General features: G+C 39.4%; 1 long non-coding RNA gene across 1 annotated transcript in view; it reads right to left on the reverse strand.

The window, feature by feature from the left end:
• LOC117801083 overlaps positions 1-1,584 on the reverse strand; it is an 8,890-nt gene extending 7,306 nt beyond the window's left edge. The window contains exon 1 of the long non-coding RNA XR_004623476.1: positions 1,414-1,584. This is a non-coding gene — a long non-coding RNA (uncharacterized LOC117801083). The remainder of the gene's footprint in view (positions 1-1,413) is intronic.
• Between the last annotated feature and the right edge of the window lie 20,888 nt (positions 1,585-22,472).

Consider the following 22,472-nt stretch of genomic DNA (forward strand, 5'->3'; position numbering starts at 1 on the left):
CCCCCCCACCCCCCCCCCCCGCCCCATGCTGACTGCAGGTGAGGGCTGAGTCCTGCTAATGGAAAGCACCTGTTGAGGCGAACCACCTGTACTCTACCTCGCAGGCACTCCGGCCCCAGGTGGGCCTTTATCACCGAAGCCCTGGTTCTTCCCCGTCGTTAACAGAACAGCATCATGAACAGATGTGGTCAGAATGACCTCCAAAAACAGGATTAAAATCAAAGCCTCTGGACCATTCCAAGGGTGTCTGTCTCCTCACCGCCTCTGTGCCCTACTAATCTCTCCTTTCCACTTCTTCCAATCCGTGTATCCTTTCCCCCCTACTTTGCTCTAGGAATTAAAGTGGGACGTGTGGTGAGAAGGGGACACGGCTCGTATTTCAAGGGCTCTGAGCCGGCAGAACACACCAGCTGCTTTCCACCCAACTTTTCCCCAACAAAGTCCATCTCTTTCTATCTATATCTCAATCCCTGTTTATTATATGTACTCTCAGTGATGTACTTCATATGCTATCTGCCGTAGAATCCCCTAAGAACTATTTCTTTTCATGCATTATTTTACAAAACATGTCTAGAGCTTTTATTATGCCAAATCAATACATTACACTGTTTCCTACCACATACTGTTTTGTAGAACGCACTCGCAAATATGCAAGACCCACTCTCTGAATATGACTCACCTCTGGGCTATCAGAACAGCCCCAGGGGCAACCACCGATTCCTAGTGCAGAAGCTTACCTGCAAAGCCTTTTTGTTTTAGAAATGAAACAGGGCAATCGAGCCAGCCATTATCTCTGCAATGAATTATGTGCCTCTTACACTGCTTGGCTTTGTGTTGGGTTTTTTTTTTTCCTGTTTTCTTTTCTTCTTGAAAATTATAGACATGGTAATTCACTTGCAACGCACTGAGAATCTTCATCTGGCACCAGCTTTGCTGGTAAATTGCTTCCTTTTAGCAGGAGCTGGGGCAGCCGCACTTGCTGCCGCAGATCAAACAGCCATCTTCAAGCCCATCCACGATCACAAGCACAAGCGCACATTCTTAAATGTAACAACCATGTTGCTTTCTCAGAATAACAAATGAAAAGCACAATGGCTTATTTTCGAGCTGGAGGAGAGTGAATCCCCCCGCCCCCAAACCACCAAAGAAAAGCCCAGAGCGGGCGTGGGTATTTGTGCAGATCTGGGGAGAGGGGAGCACAGACAAGAAATGATTTCCTGTTTATTATCTCCCTATCAAATTATAAGGGTTCACTAGCTGCAGGCAAGAACCCTGAATTCTAATTGACCTCAGACGCGAGGCAGCGAAGGCTGGCCAGCGCTGCCGTCCGTCCACGTGTCAGAAGAATATGCCATAATTTGTTGTACAGATTTGCTCTCCTTTTCCCGTTTTTTAGTTTTCTAATAAGAATACCTCTGGTTGAGCAACTTCGTCAGGGTCATTCCACGTTCTCCCGGAGGGGGCTGGGCTACTGCCGTGTTTCCTCCACGACTGGAAATTTGATGATAGAAGCCAGCCCTGGAAGGGAGGGCTCCCCTTGTTCTGCACCCATTTGCTGTGTGGCCTTGCAAAAGGAACTGAGCAGCACGGTGTCTCTCTCATTTTAGAGCAAACTTCCTGAGACAAGTGAAGGACAAGCCTGCTGTTAATCAGGCCCCCCTAAAGAGACTAACAGCTGTGCAAATACAAAAGAAAATGGTTTTTGCATCACAGGCCTAATGTGAGGGCCTCTGTACATTTATGCAAAGGAACCCACTGCCAGTAGATACTGCATTTTTCGCAAGGCACTGGGGAGTTCAGACAGGAATGTGCCATGCAGCGGGCAAACGCGGTGCGTCTCTTACGGCATTCCGAGCTGTGTTCCAAGCGGCTGATGCTTTCTATTGTGTGAAAGATAGACTTCAACCCTTTCTGCTTGTCATTTTTGATGTTTTGGCTCTGGCTATCAAATCAGCAATTAGGCCACCAGAGACGGCCCTGCTATTGCGGTGGTCCCTCTTCCTTCTGGCTCGCCTGTTCTCAACGTTACAAACTCCAGGTTGCCAGAGAGAAAACTGCTGGGGTCTCCTCTAAGCTAGACAATGACCTAACGTGCAATCACCGCCCCCCTCCTCACATACTGTGTTTATTGCTCACATACAATGTTGATTGCTGCTCCGCGGGCACACCCCAGCCTGCTTCTACCATTACTCACTCTGAAAACCATTCGGAATCTTCACATTTCCAAGAGAAATGCCCCCTCTTGTGGTCACTGCTGAATACTGCAGGCCTCTCTTCCAGAGGGAGCGCTGTAAAAATACCCTAGAACTCCAGTCGCTCAGAGTGTGACAAGCTGTGAGCTTTTGCTGTGAGAGCTGAATCCTCTCTAACTGCAGCAGGCTTTCAGATATAGATTGAACCATATGAACTGTGGATAGTCAACGGTTTTTGACCTGTAAAACGACAATTTCATACAGTCCAAAGTAATACATCAAGATAAGCCAGCCGGCAAACTGCTACCAGCCCCTGTGGTATGAGATGAGCCCTATGAATACCAGCCAAGAATGGAAATCTTTCTTATTCTAGTAACTACAGTGAGGAGCTTTAAACACAATGACTACATAGTTTTCATTCCCCTAAATGCTAGGTACTACGCAAAGCCCGGAACATAACCTTCTCATGTTTCTTGTCAATTGGAAGCCGGTTATAAAGAGCAGGCTTAGAAAGTTGGACTTTCCTAGATCTGTCATTTATTTGTTCCAGAGCATTTGCCAAATAAGTGACAGAGCTACCTCTACCCCCAGCACAAGTAGCTGGTACTCTGAACAGGCAAAGCGAAGAGCGTGGTGATAAATAGGGTGTTGGAGTTATCTCACAGGTGTGATTATTTTTGTAAGTGCTACCATTTTTGTTTCTTAGCATGAGAAAGTAAATAGTGTGTGATAAATTATGTTACGCAGTCTTTTCCAATAATGTTAACTCACCATGCTAACAAAATTTTAAAATAAAATTTTAGGTTTCATTATTCAATATAAAAATCATTGATGTCAAATGGGAATAAGCATCTGTATCTTCACATGAGAGCTTTTCTGTACTAAATAACTCCTAGAAATCAGTAAGAAAAAAATTGGCAATTCAGTATAACAAAGAATGTGATCAGACAATTTACACATTTTTTTAAAATGCTTAAACATGTGTAAAGAAGCTCAACCTCACTCAAACTTAGAGCAATGAAAATTACACCTGCATTGAGATATCACTGTCACCTCTCAGATGGGCAAAAATAAAAACTTGGTTAATGCATTCGTGACAAGGATGTGAAGAAACAGGCAGTCTTACAACATTTCTGGTATAAATACAAATTGGGGCACTGTTTCTAGACACGGGAATTTAGCAAAAACCATCAGCGTCACAAATATATATACTCTAGGCCCTGGAAAATTTCATGCCTGGTTGCATGGCCTATGGGTATACTTGTATACATATAACATGATGTATATAAAAGGTTATTTTAAAAAAAGATTATATTTATTCATTTATTTGAGAGAGAGCATGTGCAGGGCGAGGAGCAGAGGGAGAGGGAAGAGCAGATTCCACACTGAGCGTGCAGCCTCCTGCAGGGCTTGATCCCACAACGCTGAGAGCATGACCTGAGCCAAACTTAAGAGGCGGATGCTTAACTGACTGAGCCATCAGGCGCCCGCATAAGAGATTATCAATAGCAGAATTACTTGCAATAGCACAAAACAACAAACAACCTAAAAGTCAACGAGGAAGAACACAGTTACATCACCAGTCATCAGGGAAATGCAAATCAAAACCACAGATACCACCTCACACTCGTTACAACGGCTATTATCAAAAAGACAAGAAATAAATGTTGACGAGGATGTGGAGAAAAGGAAGCCCTTGCACACTGTTGGTGGGAATGTAAACTAGTGCAGCCAGTATGGAAATGCCTCAAAAAAATAAAAATACAACTACCACATGATCTAGCAATTCCACTTCTGGGTGTTTATTTGAAGAAAACAAAAACACTAGCTTGAAAATATATCTGTAGCCCATGTTCCCTGCAGTGTTACTTACAAAAGCCAAGATATGGAAACAACTAAGGTGGTGAATGGATAAAGGTATGATGACATGGGGTGCCCGACTGGCTCAGTTGGTGGAGCATGCGACTCTTGATCTTGGGGTTGTGAGTTTGAGCCCCATGTTGGGTGTAAAGATTACTTTAAAATAAAATCTTTAAAAGAAAAATGTGTTCCAGTCAGTTAAGTGTTGGACTCTTGGTTTCTGCTCAGGTCATGGTCTCAGGGTCATGAGATCAAGCCCCTGTCGGGCTCCATGCTCAGCATGGAGTCTGCTTGTCCCTCTCCCTCTGCTCCTCCCTCTGCTCCTCCCTCTGCTCTCTCTTTCTCAAAAAAATAAATATATCTTTTAAAAAATAAAAAAGTAAAAAGTAAAAAAAAAATGCAATTGCGTGTGTGTGTATATCTATACACACACACATACATACATATATATATATATATATATATATATAAACTAAAAAAAAAAAAGAATACAGCTAAACAAACAAAATACATCCATATAAGGGACTGGAATATTATGCAGCTACTAAGAAAAAAGTATCACATATACAAAAATTAAGTGTGATAGAATCATTGATGTCAACAAGTTAGAAAAACAATCCCTCCTTTATCTTCAACAACGTTAATGAGCTGTGTGTTGATGTGTGAGAAGAGTGTACATAAAACTGTTTAAGGGCCACATAACCCTTATTCCTGCCTCATGCATCAACCCTCCTGGTTCTCAGAACTTCAAAATCAGACTGAATTACATTACTAACTTTCCTATTTCTCCAGCTTATAGACAATAGATTGTAGCACTTCTTAACCTTCATAACTGTATGACCCAATTCTTGTAAAAAATCTCTTTTTATAATATCTATTTATCCATCCATCCATCCAAACATCCGTCCTATTGGTTCTGCTTCTGTAGAGAACGCTGACTAACACAACCCCAAGAGCCAATTTTTGCCACCACTGAGAATAAATGAACTATATTCCCAAGGATGATTGACAGGTTTCCTTCTAGTTTTAAAACTGATGGAGTGGTGCCTGCTTGGGGCAAATGCAAACGCCTGGGCATAGATGGGTTTGAGTCAAATCCTGACACTTCTGCCACTTGTTTATCACATGGCCTTGAATAAGTTACTTAACTCAGACTCACGTGTAAAACAAGTGTAATGACACTCATGAGCTTGTCAGCTATGGCCACCAACATCCACAAAGTGGGTAAAGTGGGTAAAGCCTCTGGCAATGCGCTGGCATGCCATTAGCGATCAATAATGGGCTCCTTTTCATTTGCGTAATTTAAAGCAAATCTAAACCTTACCTCTGTGTATCTAAAAAAACGAAACACTGATCACAGTAAAATTTGCAATCATCATATGATGACTCAGTGACCTCTCATTTGTGCCTGGAATGCCGTCGTCTACCTCAAATGCTAGTTCTTATCGTGACTTCAAAATTCTACCCGACTGCAACACCAAGATCAAACGTCACCACCTGCTTCAAAGAAACCTTCCCCCAGTTTCACCAAATGTCAGCCTTCCCGTTCTTTCAACTCCCATAGTATGCTTGTTTACAACACCACTGGGGGGTCGACCACACTCTCCTTTACGATATACATGAAGTACCTTAAACGATAGGAATTCTGTTTTATTCCTCTATACCACGCACACTCACACACACTCAACATAATAGATTTTCAGGAAATATTTGTTTGATAAATGAACTAATCTGCAAACTTGGATCCTGAAGATTAAATGTAACATTAGCACTGAAAAAGCAAAAAGAAATAGGTAGTCTCAAATTAATATCTATATTAACAAAATGCCCTAGAAAACTAATTAAATTATAGGTAGAATTGAGTTTGTTTTTGTCATTAATTATTCCTAAAATCCTAAACATGAATCCCAAGTAAAAAACTCATCTTTTCCTATTGTAGAGATTGGTGAAAAGTCCTTCTGGAAATTGTCCATTTGTGAGGCACATGAATTTTTTAAAAGAGGCTCTTCCAGGGAGGGTTAGGCTGCTTTCTAATATGTGTCAAACTTGAGTTCTATTAAAAGTGTACCGAGTATCTGTGTAACAGTCAGAACAGTTTTCTGGATCTCTTATTCTATCACTGTTATCGATGATAGTTCGTGGTGGCCTCCTGCTTCGACTGGGGGAATTTCTGTGATAAAAGAAACACATACGTCAAATGTAATAGCAGAAAGCTTAAAGAAGCCAGAAAGAGAGAGTGACTATGTGAAGCATTTGTTTTTTAGACCCTATGATGTTTTAAGCATATACCTAATGCTTTTTACACATGCTGAATAACCAGGCTAATTAAAAAGCCCATACAGTTCTTGTTAAAATCTGTTCAAATTTTTTGGAGCACCTGTTATAACAGAATGCCCACAGACTTGATAGTTTAGAGCCAAGACACCTGCTACCTTATGTCTCACAGTATGTTCAGTTTTATACTGTTAGCAAAAAAATAAACACTTTTTGACATTTAGCAATCTTATACAAGTGATATGAAATAATCAGGAAAGAATGATAGTTTAACCCTTCTTGTGCTGCTCTGGGAAACCACACCCTTCTTCTCTAGGAAATGGATTTTGACTGTTTTCCTGGGAAGTTTCTTATGGCTTCTTTAATCATCCCTAATCAAGGTTTTCTAAAGAGTCCAGGTACCTTCTTGGAACAAGGTATGAAGCAAGGAATTTTCTAGTTAAAATTCCTCAGTGAGACCCTTAAAGAAGCACATCATGGTTTGATTTTATCAACTGTTTATGAAAATTTTAACACCTTTGATATTATTCTTCCTGGTTAAATTTTTATAAGAACATTTATTTGAAAATGCATTTACTTTTAAAGGAAAAATTTTATAAAAATTTTCCACAGTTAAGGAATTTTCATAGTCCAGACATGTATATAGGAACATTTAAATATTTCTTAGATTCAATTTTATGGTTGGTAAACAAAATTTTATGAGGATAATGTGAGAATGGTTTTCAAGATACATAATTTCTAAATAGTTGTGACTTTATCTAAGTCCCTTGTGATCTGGAACCATGTCTTATTTGACTGTTAGCCTAAGGTTGATTAAAAAACAAAAACAAAAACAAAACCCACTTTTTCAGTTTAATGCTGTCACACGGTTTAAAATTTAATTCATGTTAATGATGTTTCTATTAAGAAAATCTGCCTTTGATCTAGCATTTCCACTTCTAGAATTATGTCCTACAATAAAGTCACACATATTTAGAAAGGCGTAAGTAGAAGGATGTTTTTCCAGGATTGTCCATATAGCAAAAGATTTGAGACAACATAAACATGCATTTATAGAGAACCAAGTAAATAAATTATGATAAATCAATACAATAGAATACGATGTAGTTGTTAAGTGAATATGGCAGCTATGTATATAGTGGTATGAAACGATCTCTAAAATACCTGTTAAGTAAAAAAGTGTAAAAGTAAATTAAGAACCCCCCCACACACACCAATTGAAAATTCATAGCAATATAGAATATCTGGAAGGAAACACAATAAACTGACAATAGTCATTATTGCTGAGGGAGGGAAGAACTCAAGGATTAGAAGGCAGGGGTGGGAGGAACACTTACTTTTCACTAAAAAATACTTCTGCAACTTTAGCTATTTGTGTTACATATATATCTTACTTATTCAAAATATTTTAAGATGTAAATTAAAATAGTCCATTAAATTTGGAAGAAAAAAAGAAAATGTGATACACTTATGGGCATACTTTCACATAGCATAATAGCCTAAAGTACTTGTAAATTTCCAGACTGTTACTTAGTTAACTCCAAATCAGTATTTAACAATATAAACCACAATTTAATGTCTAATTATCATGGTGAAAACAGCTTTTGAATGTTGTATGTGTATAGCTGTATTCAAATACAAGCTGTTTTGACTTTTAACCAACATACCAGAACTAGGAGTGATTTTGTTGCATAATTAGAAAGCAACCTAGAATATATTTTTCTAAGATGTTTTTAAAGATAATGAGAAGATTTTTAAATGTTTAAGAGAAAAGATATTGTAGTTCCTGGACATCTGTCAGAAGAGAAAATTTGAATTCTATTTGTATTAGGCATCATAGTTCAGCATGCTCCTTGTCATTTTGGGCTGGAAGCACCCCAAAACTGGGATTCCTGAGACCTGTTTCCTCAAAGGGACAAGCATGAGTCCCATGCCTCTCCTGGGCTTGCAACGGCAAAGCCACCCATGGTGCTCAGCCCTATAAATCAGTCCCAGCACAAGTGGTCAGGATCCACTCTGGGCTCTATACTGAAGCAGATGACTTACCTTCAGACATCCTTTTTTAATCATAGAAAGAAGTTTCAGTCTTTCAAAAACAACTTCTCCCCTCTCAAGAGTGCTGTAGCAAACCAGCTCTCCAAAACCACGGGATGATCACACTTAAGTTATAGTATACTTACTGTTCATTTGCATTTTAAAAGAGTACAAAATTATTTGGAGTTGGCTCAAGTAGTAGTAAGTTCTGATGAAGGAATGGGAGGCTTTAGTACGGACTGAAGGGAATGAATGAAGGTGGAGAGCTTGAGACCAAAAATCACACCCAGTCAGCCGCCTAGCCTTCTTGGTCAATGCTTGATTGACTTTAAGGGTTCACATTACCACCTTACATAAGTCGCAATGTCACACTAGTCATCAGTAATGCTCACCAAATACATCTGATTCACCCCTTTCTGGTCCGAGATGGGGTTGTATTTGCTGGCTCCGTTGGTGCATGGGGCTGTGTAACCTTTGTTAGCTATTATGATATGAGAAGAGGTGATGTGTGACACTCTGGGCTGGAGCGCTTACTTGCTCTAGGCCAATATGAAACCCTGCAGAACTCTCCTTCCCTCTGCCGTGGAGGTCAGCAACCTTCCAAATAACAGAAGCTCTGTCACCTGGGTCCTGGAGAAGAAAATACACCTAGGTGAACAAGAAATTTTTGTTAATTTAAGCCACTCTTTGGGGTTATGTGTTCTCACAGTATATTCCAGTCTCTCCTTACTGATGCATATGGGAGATACAGTAACCGTGCCTAAGGGAGTCAGAAGTAGCAGCCTTTGGGTTTGCAAGGTAGTAATTAGGTTGGGTTATCAAATGGTAAATCTGATTTTTTTCTTCCCTTTAGTTTGATAAAACATTTTTTACTTGGTCATTAAGGCCCTTTTCCAAACACAAATATTGACTACACCCCTGGAACGTGTTAGAATTATCCCATTCAGAAACTGAGGAAATGTTTCTTTTTCTCTCTCTTTCCCCTTTCCTCCCAGAGTTTGATGAGGAATTCTCCTTGACAGAAAAAAAGAAAAGTGGGTATCTAGACAATTAGCCCAACAATATATTCTATTAACGTGCCATGTAAAAAATTGCCTATTCATGGGAAAAGTTGGTATAATTTCATGGCATTCTAAATTCTAAATTGACCCAATGGAGGAGAAGAGGTCGCAGAGCCCTGGAGTAAACTGTTATAGGCAGAGGAAGGCTTGGAAAAAATAGAACTAGACTCTAAAAGGATCACCATCCCACATTTGTATAGCACTTTACGATCTGAAGAGTATTTTCTTCTATATGACCTTTCTCAGGCTTTCTTTTATCTAGCACATGTCTTCTCTTTGTATATATATGTCCATGAAACAACACTGCATTTCCCAAGACAAGTCCTCTTCATTCCACATTATTGGCATGGAAATTGAAGCTCGGGGAGTCTAAGGGATTAACTTGTCCAAGATCTCGTAGGCAACAAGTGACAGAGTCAAGATTCAAAACCAGATTTTCTGACTAAGTCCAAAGAATTCTCTCACTGTTCTACTCTGCTTGTGGAAACAGGGACAATGGAAAGAAAAAACCCAGAGAAATCTCAGCCTATAATCAGGGAAAGCTTCCTGGAAGAAGTGGTACCTATGCACATCCCCGACCCTTCACTGCCAGGTGTTGGTTTTCCCACAAATTAGTGATTGCCTTTATCCTCAGCATGGAACTTAATGTTTGTTAAATGAATAAGCAAACACATTGAATAAGTAAAGATGTTATTTTTAGATGTACAAAAAGCTTTCATTCTTACAAAAATGCACATTTAATTCCTGAACTCATAATCCCAAACCATGACCCCAGGTTTATCCCCCAACATTGTAGGACCCATGGCAACAGTACAAATGAGCGCCCACATACCATCCATCAAATTATTTTAGAAGTAGAAAGCAAGCTAACAAGCAGTTAGCTAAAATACAGTCTATTCTCCTACCTTAACAAAAACATCTTCATGATGACCAAAAATGTTTAAAGTATATGTCAATACAAACGGCTAACAGATACATGAAAAAATGTTCAAAATCATTAGCCATCAGGGAAATTCAAATCAAAACCACATTGAGATACCACCTTCTGCCAGTTAGAATGGCAAAAATTGACAAGGCAGGAAACAACAAATATTGGAAAGGATGTGGAGAAAGGGGATCCCTCTTNATCCCTCCTACATTGTTGGTGGGAATGCAAGTTGGTACAGCCACTCTGGAAAACAGTGTGGAGGTCCCTTAAAAAGTTAAAAATTGAACTACCCTATGACCCAGCCATTGCACTACTGGGTATTTACCCCAAAGATACAGACATAGTGAAGAGAAGGGCCATATGCACCCCAATGTTCATATCAGCATTGTCCACAATAGCTAAGTTGTGGAAGGAGCCGAGATGCCCTTCAACAGATGACTGGATTAAGAAGCTGTGGTCCATATATACAATGGAATATTACTCAGCTATCAGAAAGAACGAATTCTCAACATTTGCTGCAACATGGACGGCACTGGAGGAGATAATGCTAAGTGAAATAAGTCAAGCAGAGAAAGACAATTATCATATGATTTCTCTCATCTATGGAACATAAGAACTAGGATGATCGGTAGGGGAAGAAAGGGATAAAGAAAGGGGGGGTAATCAGAAGGGGGAATGAAACATGAGAGACTATGGACTATGAGAAACAAACTGAGGGCTTCAGAAGGGAGGGGGGTGGGGGATTGGGATAGTCCGGTGATGGGTAGTAAGGAGGGCACGTATTGCATGGTGCACTGGGTGTTATACGCAACTAATGAAGCATCGAACTTTACATCGGAATCCGGGGATGTACTGTATGGTGACTAACATAATAAAAAATCATTAAAAAAAAAAAAAAGATGTGGTCCATATATACAATGGAATATTACTCTGCCATCAAAAAGAACGATTTCGCAACATGGACGGGACTGGAGGAGATAATGCTAAGCGAAATAAGTCAAGCAGAGAAAGACAATTATCATATGGTTTCACTCATTTATGGAACATAAGAAGTAGGAAGATCGGTAGGAGAAGAAAGGGAAGAAGAAAGGGGGGGTAAACAGAAGGGGGAATGAACCATGAGAGACTATGGACCCTGGGAAACAAACTGAAGGCTTTAGAGCGGAGGGGGGTGGGGGATTGGGATAGGCTGGTGATGGATATTAAGGAGGGCACATATTGCATGGTGCACTGGGTGTTATACGCAAGTAGTGAATCATGGAACTTTACATCAAAAACTTGGGATGTACTGTATGCTGACTGACATAACATAATAAAAAATTATTATAAAAAAATAAAAGAATATGTCAAGCTATGACTTCTAATAACTTATATGTGGCAAAATACCAAAAACAACAGAATTTAATTTTTTTAAAGATTTATTTACTTATTTTAGAGAGAGAGTGCGCAGTGTGGAGGAGCACAAGGAGAGGGAGAGAGAAACTTAAGCAGACTCCTTGTTGAGTGCAAAATCCTATGTGGGGCCCAATCCCATGACCCTGAGATCACCACCTGAGCCAAAACCAGGAGTCCGATGCTTAAATGACTGCATCACCCAGGTGCCCCAGAATTAAATTATCATGCATGCTGTTGGTAGGTCAGTGATGTTTGAGTGAGAAATAAAATAAAAACATGCATAATTTACAAATTATCATATATGTGTTTTATAAAGTTTTTCTTGCTTTAATTTCAGCAGAATCACTAAATACTATTGTTATAATCAAGGCTTTCACATTATTTATGCTTTATTGACAGTAATGCCAAATTAGATCATCTGTCCTGAGTCACTTGTTTTTAAGTAGATTTCTGTTGGTTCCAGTTTGAAGAACCTTTACTCTACTGAGGTAATCACAACAGAAATTTTCAAATTACTAATGCAATAGATTTAGAAATGAACAAGATGCACATATCTTGCTCAAACATTATAATAGAGTCCTATAAGATAACTTATTATTATAAAGATATTACAAAAGTTTTTATTTTCACTATGTGCGTAGCTATCATGTATATTACAAATTTTATCTTCTCTCAAAGCAATATGTAGATCCATTCAGTAGTGTAAAGAATCAGTATTCTTTACATGCTTCATGGATTTTAAGTTTATACCTACATACATACAAATTTGAGTGATATAAATTTTCTAATTTAATTGAGTAATATAATTGAGTTATATATTAGTTATTATTTAACTATTTTTGTTGTTATGTATTATTTTATTTAATTATTATATAACTAATTGTATACTATTATGTAATTAAATTATATTAATTGAGTAATATAAATTATTTAATATTGCAGAATTTCTGCAGCCTTTGTGTAACTCTTTCAGATATTGTGCTAATTTAGGAGTACTTCTGGAACCATACGCTGGAAGAAGAAGTGAAGCAAGAAAATAGACACTTGGTACCACTGGGATAGTTCATCATCTAAGAATCTATTTTGTTCAGGCTAATTAAACGGAAGAATTTGACAAGTCAATCCAGTTATATTTTTCTCTTATCTAATTGTTTTCACTCCTTAAATTACTTCCTGGGCTCTCACTAGTGCAGTGTTTCCAGTATCAATAGTGATTCAATCTACACACCTTCACGTCATTTGAACAGTTGTCTTGTTTGGAGGACATCAAGCAGATTTTAGAGAAACACGTCTCTGAAATTGAATGGTGTCGGTCATAAGAATGAATCACCAAGTGGTAGAGGCACCCATGTGTTCTTCGGTGACTTTATTTTATGTGTAAGACAAAGGGCCCTCTAAGTGTGGGACCTGTCAGAGGCCCCTTCTGCCTGGGCTAAGAGATATGTTGCTGAAGACCCATTGCAGTGATGCTGAGGGGCAGCCCTAAGGGGTTTAAGCCACTGCTGTAAAGTCTGTGGGAGCTATTTGCCAGACCCCCTTCCACTTTACCTGCTCATCAATAATTATTCGTGGGTGAGGATATGTAAGAAAAATAAAATAGTACTAGTACGATTTAGCACATATATTCCCAAGCATCACTATAAGCATTTTACGTACATTATCATATTTAATCCTGACAACAACCCATGGGGTAAATACTCTCACTATTCCCCGTCTTATAAATGAGAAAATTGAGACATATAACGGTTAAGTAATCAGCCTCCGATCACAACGTCGTAAGGTGGAGCTGGTACTTAGAATAAGGAAGCCTGCCTCCAGAGCCTTCTCTCATAGAACAGAAGTTAGTCATAACCCTTTTATTCCATGACTTCCTCTCTCTTCAGGTCTTAATCTTTATTTGCTTTTTGATCACTTAAAATAATTTTTCAGAAACGTACGTGTAGGGGAGCATGTAGAGAGTGTTGAAAGCGCTTGGCTTCAAATCCTAGCTCTACCACTTACCAATCGCCTGGCCTTGGAAGCCACACTAGCAACGTGGAGATGGTCACAGGACAGCTCTCACAGTTTGTGTAATGAATAAATGAAGGGCGCCTGGGTGGCTCAGTTGGTTAATCGTCTGCCTTTGGCTCAGATCATGATCCTGGGGTCCTGGGGTCCTGGGATCCAGCCCCATGTCGTGGGGCTCCCTTGCTCAGTGCAGGAGTCCTCTTCTCTCCCTCCCTCCGCCCCTCCCTCCTGCTCAGGCTTACGCACTCTCTCAGGCTCACTCTCTCTCCAGTGTGCTCTCTCTCAAATAAATAAAATCTTGAAAAAAAAAAAAAGAATAAGTGAGTTACCAGTGTAAGGAACTCATAATAGTAGGTGCTGTACAAATATTTGCTTTCGTTGGTGGCGTTGTTATATATGGCTTATTTTCTGAGCTCTCCAATAGGGATAAGAATAGTACCTTCCTCGAAGTTTGTTGAGTATTAGATGAGTTAAAATATGGGCACTAAAACAATGCCCTACACAGAGGAAATGCTGTTCGCTAGTTATATCATCATCATCATTTATTATTATTCTTACGTGTGATGCATTTTCTGAGGCTCCCAACACAGGAGAAAAATCTTTTCATTTCTTTCACTCACGAGTGGAAACTTCAGCTCAATGTAAGTAGTTGGGTCACTGGAAATTTGTGCCTTTCAGTGGCACTCATCTCAACCTTTTTCTTCCCCAGCACCCTGAGGCGTGGGGCACCCCCGCCCCCAGCGGTGCCTGGGGCTACCGAGATATTCTGAGACTGCTTAAGTGGTGAGCAGAAAGAACACAGAAGGGGAGTGAGGGGAGCGAGAGAGGTAAGATGAAAACAGAGATAAAGAAGGATGAAAAGAGCAAGGCCTTGGAGGAGCGAACTCCAAGCAGCCGTCAAAGGCTTAACTGGAGGAAGACAGACGCGCACGTCCGCCTGTGCAAGGTGACGGGTGGTCTGGGAAGAGCAGCGAGAATGCAGGGAAGTTTGCAAGTTTGTTGCTGGACTGCGGGGAAATTTCTCTCTGGTGAGCTCAATTTTCCCTACAAAATAGGAAGTAGAGTCATCTGCCAATAGCGAGGCTGGAGAAGTCGTAAGGTCTGGGTTTCGAAAAAAAGAATAGAGGAAGTTTGAGACGGTGGCTGTGGACAAGGGGAGAGGCGATGGGCCGCGCTGAGGGCCTAGATGACTGTGCTGGGGCTCCACAGACGCCGCGCGGGTGTGCGGTTTCCTTCAGCTGCGCTCGGAAACGCTGCACGGGCGCCGGGAAGACAGACCGCCGGGGTCTGCAGAGCTGTTGCAGTGGGAAGCAAGCAGAAGTTTAAAGATTCTGACAAGACAGGATGAACTGATCAATCAGAACTAGGTTAAGTCGAGAAGGAAGACGACGAAGGAGCTGGAAGGGAGGAAGTGGGGGTTTATCTGGGGATAAATGAGATGGGTAGTAAGGAGGGCACGTATTGCATGGTGCACTGGGTGTTATACGCAACTAATGGAGCATCAAACTTTACATCGGAATCCGGGGATGTACTGTATGGTGATTAACATAATATAATTTAAAAAATCATAAAAAAAAAGAAGAAAGCAAAGGAGGTGGGAGCAGACTAGTGTGAAGGTTGTCAGGCAGCGTAACTACGGGCAGAGATTAGTAAACAGTACAGATTTGAATACATGTCAGTATAAGCAGTTCTGCATTATGACAACATCGGGTGCCCCCCAGGGGAGTGAGAGGGAGGGTTGAAGAGAAATGAAACTGAAGGTCCCTGGAGATGAGAAATAAAGAAACTGAGAGTCCAGGCTCTTGGATGGTGTAGCAGCTTACTAAGGCTGCCATAACAAAGCCCTACAGACTGGGTAGCTGGAACAACAGTAATTCATTTCCTCGCAGTTCTGGAAGCTAGCAATCTGAGATCAAGGTGTCATCAGGGTTGATTTCTTCTGAAGCTTCTCTCCTCAACATGTACATGGCTGGCTTCTTCCCGTGCCTTCTCATGATCTTTCTTCTGAGTGTCTAGGTCCTAGTCACTTCTTGGAAGGATACCAGTCATATGGGATTAGGGCCCATCTCAATGATTTCATTTTACATTAATTACTCTTTAAAGACCGTATCTCTGTTTATAGTCATATTTTGAGATTCCAGGGGTTTGGACTTCAACATAAAAATTTGGGGAGGACAAAATTCAGCCCATGACTGGTGGGTCACCCACAAAGAGACTGAGAAGGATGGTAGAAAGCAAAGTAGAGATGAAGAGCATAAATGAAGTACTAAGTTCTTTAGTGACCGAGGGACTGATTAATTAGCTTTCTGCTGTGTCATAGAGTCCATGTCTTCTTGCATATTACTTAGGATTCCAAACTCTTTTCTTCTTGCAATACTTTTTTCATAGACCCATAACCCCTCCACTCCAGCAACCCTCAGTTTGTTTCCTCAGATGAAGAGTCTCTTATGGTTTGTCTCCCTCTCTGGTTTCGTCATTTCATTTTTTTCTCTCTTCCCCTATGATCCTCTGCCTTGTTTCTCAAATTCCACATATGAGTGAGATCATATGCTAATTGTCTTTCTCTGCAATTATCATATGGTTTCACTCATTGGTGGAACATAAGAAATAGCAGGAAGATCGGTAGGAGAAGGAAGAAGGAAGGGAAGAATGAAGGGGGGGTAAACAGAAGGGGGAATGAACCACAAGAGACTATGGACTCTGGGAAACAAACTGAGGGCTTCAGGGGGGAGGGAAGTGGGGGATTGGGATAGGCTGGTGATGGGTATTAAGGAGGGCACGTATTGCATGGAGCACTGGGTGTTTTCTGCAAACACTGAATCATGGAACACTACATCAAGAACTAATGGTGTACTGTATGGTGACTAACATAATGTAATAAAAAATTATTATTAAAAAAAAGGTAATTGTCTTTCTCTGACTGACTTATTTCACTCAGCATGATGCCCTCTAGTTCCATCCACATAGCTGCAAATGGCAAGCTTTCATTTTTTGATGACTGCATAATATTTGTGTGTGTGTGTGTGTGTATCACATCTTTATCCATTCATCTGTCAATGGACATCTAGGCTCTTTCCATGGTTTGGCTATTGTGGACATTGCTGCTATAAACATTGGGGTGCACATGCCCCTTCAGATCACTACATTTGTATCTTTGGGGTAAATACCCAGTAGTGCAATCCATGTTAACTTTTGTTGTAGTCTTGGTCTTTTGTCTTTTACCAAAAGATGGGGCGTGTGGCTTGCAAAATCCTATCCTTTTAGGCATTGGTGTGATCCCTCATTGCCTATGCAGCTGGAGATCTGGCTGATGTGCAGAGTTCCTGGCCATGGCCCATATCTGATAGATACCCATCCTATGTAACAGGGCAAGGCTGAAGTCGAACCCACTCTCATCCTTGGCTAGATTCTCTAATACGCTGAAGGACATAAAGCTAAATCTACAACATACTCACTACCAGAACTGTTGGAACTTTCTCATTTTCTGCTCTTCTTTGTCAAATTAATATCTACCTTTTATTGAACAAAGCATTGTACGAGGCCCTGTGAATTGAGCTCTTTATTTATTATCTCATTTAATACTTACAGCAATCCCAGACGAGGACATTGAGAAAAGAGACTTTAAATAAACTATCCAGAGTCACCCAGCTGGTAAGTGGCAAGTCTGTCTGGCTCTTAAGTACTACACTCAACGACAATGCCTTATTTGTGGGGAGCAGATGTTCCCAGGTGCAATGACATACCACCAATCTCATTTCCTGTAAGATGTTTATGAAAAGTGAGAATAAAGGAAAACGGTATATCTCAAAAGGTACTTCCTATGCCGTCCTCCCCCACCAGGAGGTCAATTTCCCAGAAATACATGGCTTTTTACCTCCTTTCAGCTTAACTGGCCTATTCTATTTCAGGAGGCAAAAATTGGTTAGGTCACAAATTGTCTTGCTCAATCTACTTTTATTTGGCTTGTGGTAATGGGTAAATTGTTCACAGGTTTTAGCAATAGATTATCTGTCAGTTTTCATTTTTAACATGAGGTAATGTGAGATTTTGTCTTTTGTCAATGTTTCACAGACATTGTAGTGTGAGATTGGGAGAAAATGAATCAGGGACTAGTATTTGAATGCTATTTTATCACAGAATTTTTACTGTGTCTGGGGGGGGGTAGGGGGGTGTCTAACCTCTTTCCTTCTTAACTTCTACCACCTTGGAAAATCACTGGAGTCATTGATAATTTAGCGTTTGAGATGCTGAGCTAATGTTGGGAAGGACACATATGTTAAATCATAATGAGAGCTTGCCTACTCATTAATTAAGTAGGTTTTTCCTCTTTGTAGATACTTTGGGCTTTAGAGATTGGGGATAGAAGGGTCTAAGCAGAATACAGAGAGTAATTTCTTGCTATGGAAATTTGCCTTTGCAGCACTCACTCTGCTGGACTTGGGTTCAGACTAATAATCAAACCCGTGAGACACAAAAGACTTCACCCATCTCCAAATTTACTTTGTTTAAAGAAAGAATCAGAACAAGTTAGAGCACAGTATATAAGTAACATTTCGTAGAGTAGAGGTCTCATAATTCGCAGGCACAGCTCCCAATGTCCCAGTGCATGGTTATGACAACAAATGATGTTGAGTGGACACAGCCCCTCTCAACTCGAGGAAGTCATCAGTTCTGGGGTACCTTCAGTTTTTACACCTAACCATGCAGTCCCCTCAGGGCTTCGGGATTCATGTCCATTCTCTCAACCATGAAGTGCAGGTACTCGGTTTGGGTACGTTACAGGATTCTCATTTATTTTGAATCTGGCATAGGGAAACTTCTAACAGTTCCTTGAGTTGTGTTACAGGAAAGATTAAGACCAAGGGTCAGATGCTCAGGCACACTGAGGCTAATGAGGCAGAACGTGCTCTGAACCTTTTCTTGAGCCTGCAAAGCCAGCTACAAAAATAAGCTTTTGTTACTTAAAATTTCCCTGACTTTATAGGAAGCATTTTTCATTTTTCAAGAGACAAATGCACCTTTTAAAAAATAGGGAAAGAGAAGAAATTCAATTCCTGAAATTCCTTTTTCTTTTCTTAAAAAGAAATAAATACTGGCTCTCTAACCCAAAACAAGTTTCACTTTAGTGTTCAAACAAGTGAACATCCAGAAACATAGTAATTGGCATAAAGTTTGGGGAAATCTCCTTGCTCAGAAAACCCTCTCAAGAGGGTTCTCAAAAAATTAAAAAGACAACTACCATATGATCCGACAATTCCACTTCTGGGTGTTTATCTGAAGATAACAAAAACACCAATTCAAAAGGATATGTGCACCCCTCTGTCCATTGCAGCATTATTCACAATAGCCCAGATATGGAAGCAACCTACATGTCCATTGATAGATGAATGGATAAAGATGCGGTGTGTGTAGATATATATATAATGGAATATTATTCAGCCATTAAAAATGAAATCTTGCCATTTGTGGCAACAAGGATGGACCTAGAGGATATTATGCTGGATGAAATAAGTCAATCAGAGAAGGACAAATATCATATGATATCACTTACATATGAAATGTAAAAAACAAAACAAATTAACAAACAAAACAAAACAGACTCCTAGATAAAGGAAACAAACTGTTGTTTACCAAAGGGGGGCCAGACATTGGGGGGCAGGACAAAATAGGTGAAGGAGATTAAGAGGCACAAACTTCCAGTTATAAAACAAATAAATCATGGGCTTGTAATGTACAGCATAGGAAATGTAGTTAATAATATTGTAATAACTTTGGATGTGACAGATGGTAACTAGATGTATTGTGGGGTAATGTCGTCATGTATAAAAATATCAAATCACTAAGATGTACACCTGAAACTAACAGGATATTGTATGTCAATTATACTTCAACTAAAGATTTTATTGATTGATTGATTGATTTGAGAGGTAGGAGGGGCAGAGGGGGAGGGAGTCAGAATCTCCAGCAGACTCTGCACTGAGCACACAACCCAAAGTAGGGCTTGATCCCATGACACTGACTTCATGACCTGAGCAGAACCAAGAGTCGGACGCTTAACTGACTAAGCCACTCAGGTGCCCCAATTATACGATTAAAATAAAAAAGAATCCTATCAAAAATCAGACACATACATTTATTGATAACTCATTTTTGCTGATCTTATACAAAGGAAGATATTGCCCATGATGCCCATGATAGTTACTTTTATTTCCACATGCATGTACTATATGAGGCCATGTGCAAAGAACATTATATATTTTTTAATCTATAAGCATAAAATAGCATTCTTTTATATCCTTTAGTCCTCAACCATCTGTTACGTTTATCCTAAAAAATATAATAATTAAAATTTTACATATATAAGTAAAATAAATAAATATATATATCTGTGTTTGTGTGTGTGTGTGTGTTTACTAAATTTTTCAAAAATTCCTGGGGAGAACTTTATTATGCCTTTAAAATCCTTATTATTTTGACACGTTTCATGGCTAAATAAAACTGTTTTAATTTAAGCTAAGATAACTAATTGGTATCAGATACTAAAAGTTCTTGTAAATTGTTGGAAGTGTTAGTTCTGGGAATAGCATTTTTATATTTTTCATATTGATTTGCCTTTGAGACAAACTGCAACAAGAAAGCAGGTGATAAGCCTTTGTTAATGCCTCTGGGAGAAAATGCTGTAGCTACAGGCTACTGTTGATAAACAGATTTTGAATTAATTAGTTCTACATAATTATGTGAGCCATCAAGTCTCTAAACTCAAATGCAACTTGTCTTATATTGCTTTATATATAAAGAAGAAAAAAATTTTGTTTTGTACCTTACCTCTTTCAGAGTATAGTTTTAATTTTTTAAAAGCAATGATCGAAATTTTTAAAGGGCCTATGTTCAAGGCATATTAAATATTTATTCTCAGATTTATAAAATGAGATAAGAAGGGATTCACTTTGTATAAATTGTTACATTAGTGACAGAACTGGGTCTCAGAACATTCAACTATTCCTTCCTCATACCTAGTGGAAATTATATTTTGTTAACAGAAAATGCCAAAGTGAACATCCTAAGAGAAGTAGTCTGCCAGTAAAGAGCCAAGCTTTCCCTAACATATTTTTAAGAATTTTCCTGCACAGCTACAATAGCAAAAACAACAACAAAAAAAAGTTTTTAAAGAAAAGCAGAGGAAAATGCTTAAAAAAGTAATAAGCAGGAAAAAACCTCAAATATTTCTGACAGACATAAAAGAAGCCTCAATAAATGGAGAAAAAAATGACATAAGAAGATTTAATATTGTACAAATGTTAATTATTATTACCAAGTATCAATACATAAGTTTAAAATAATGTAATCAAAAGTTTAATTAGATTTTTGGAATTCTGGCCAATTTTTAAAGGAATGATCTAGAAGAAAGCCATGAGGATGACATATATTTAAAAGAAGATTTGCGTTGGGTAACTTGCTCTACTAGAAACTGACATATATTATAAAACCACAATAATTCTTAAAAAGTGTATGGACTAGTGTAAGAACAGGCAGAGAAGGGGCACTTGGGTGGCTCAGAAGGTTGAGCGTCTTCCTTTGGCTCAGGTCATGATCCCAGGGTCCTGGAATCGAGCCCCACGTTGGGCTCCCTGCTCAGCGGAGGGTCTGCTTCTCCCTCTCCCTCTGCTCCTCCCCCCACTCACTCACTCTCTTGCTCTCTCTCTCTCTCAAGCAAATAAACAAAATCTTATCGTGTAGGGCCTTGAAGGCCATGCTGAGAAACTTACTTTGGGTTGTGAAGAAATTGGGAATCCAGTAAAGGGTTATAATCAAGAAATAATATAATCTGATTTCCTTTTTAGAGCATTTAGTCCATCTGCGGAGTGGAGAATGGATTGGAAAGGGTCAAGCCTAGATTTAGGGATCATTTAGATGTTTTTAAAGTAATCCAGCCCAGAAATCTGGAAATTAGAGGATGATTTGAGTTTATGGTCTAGGCAAAAAAATGGATGTTGGTACTATCGACAAAATAGGTAACCCAAGAGGGTCAAACAAGTGTGGGGAGAGACTATGAGTTTACTTTCAGACATTATGTGTTTGAAGTGCTTATGGGACATCTAGATGGAAATGTGCAGTAGACAGTACTGTTTGGTTAGGCTTCCTATGATTAAACCAACATTACTGAATTGCTATTAAATAGCCCCCATGAAAATCGCAGCAAATAATGCAAGTAATTGCCAGATTATCCAGGCATTTTCTTTATTTCTCGCTCTGACATGATTTGAGTGATATGATGAGAAAAGTCATAGCAAATGTTTTGCATGCTGACAATTTAAACTAATAGATATTTTTAGATGTTGTGTAAGAAAAGAGCTCTGGGCTAAAAATGATGCTGACATTTAAAGGCTCTCTGTAAACTTCAGAAATGTGTAGCCTTAGACACCAGGGCTAGGAGTTTAGAAATAATGCTTAGCATCTAAACTTAATGCTTTTTCAACTTTGTTTTCTGTCTTAGGTTCAGACGTTCCTACCCCTGTGCACTTTAAAAATGTTCACTCTTCTATGTTGGGCCCAAAGAGCCTCACTTGTTTTGGGTTCCGATTATTTCTGGCAGTTCTGTTCTTTCTAGGCCTTTCGTTCCTCTTCCCAAGTGTCTCTGGAGGGCAGAAGTCTAGGTCTTATTCCCCATGAACAAATGGTCTTCAGTCTAAAAAACATTGATATAAATCCTTTTTAAGATTC

Source organism: Ailuropoda melanoleuca, chromosome 2 (genome assembly GCF_002007445.2).
Source record: "Ailuropoda melanoleuca isolate Jingjing chromosome 2, ASM200744v2, whole genome shotgun sequence".
NCBI classification, from domain to species: domain Eukaryota; kingdom Metazoa; phylum Chordata; class Mammalia; order Carnivora; family Ursidae; genus Ailuropoda; species Ailuropoda melanoleuca.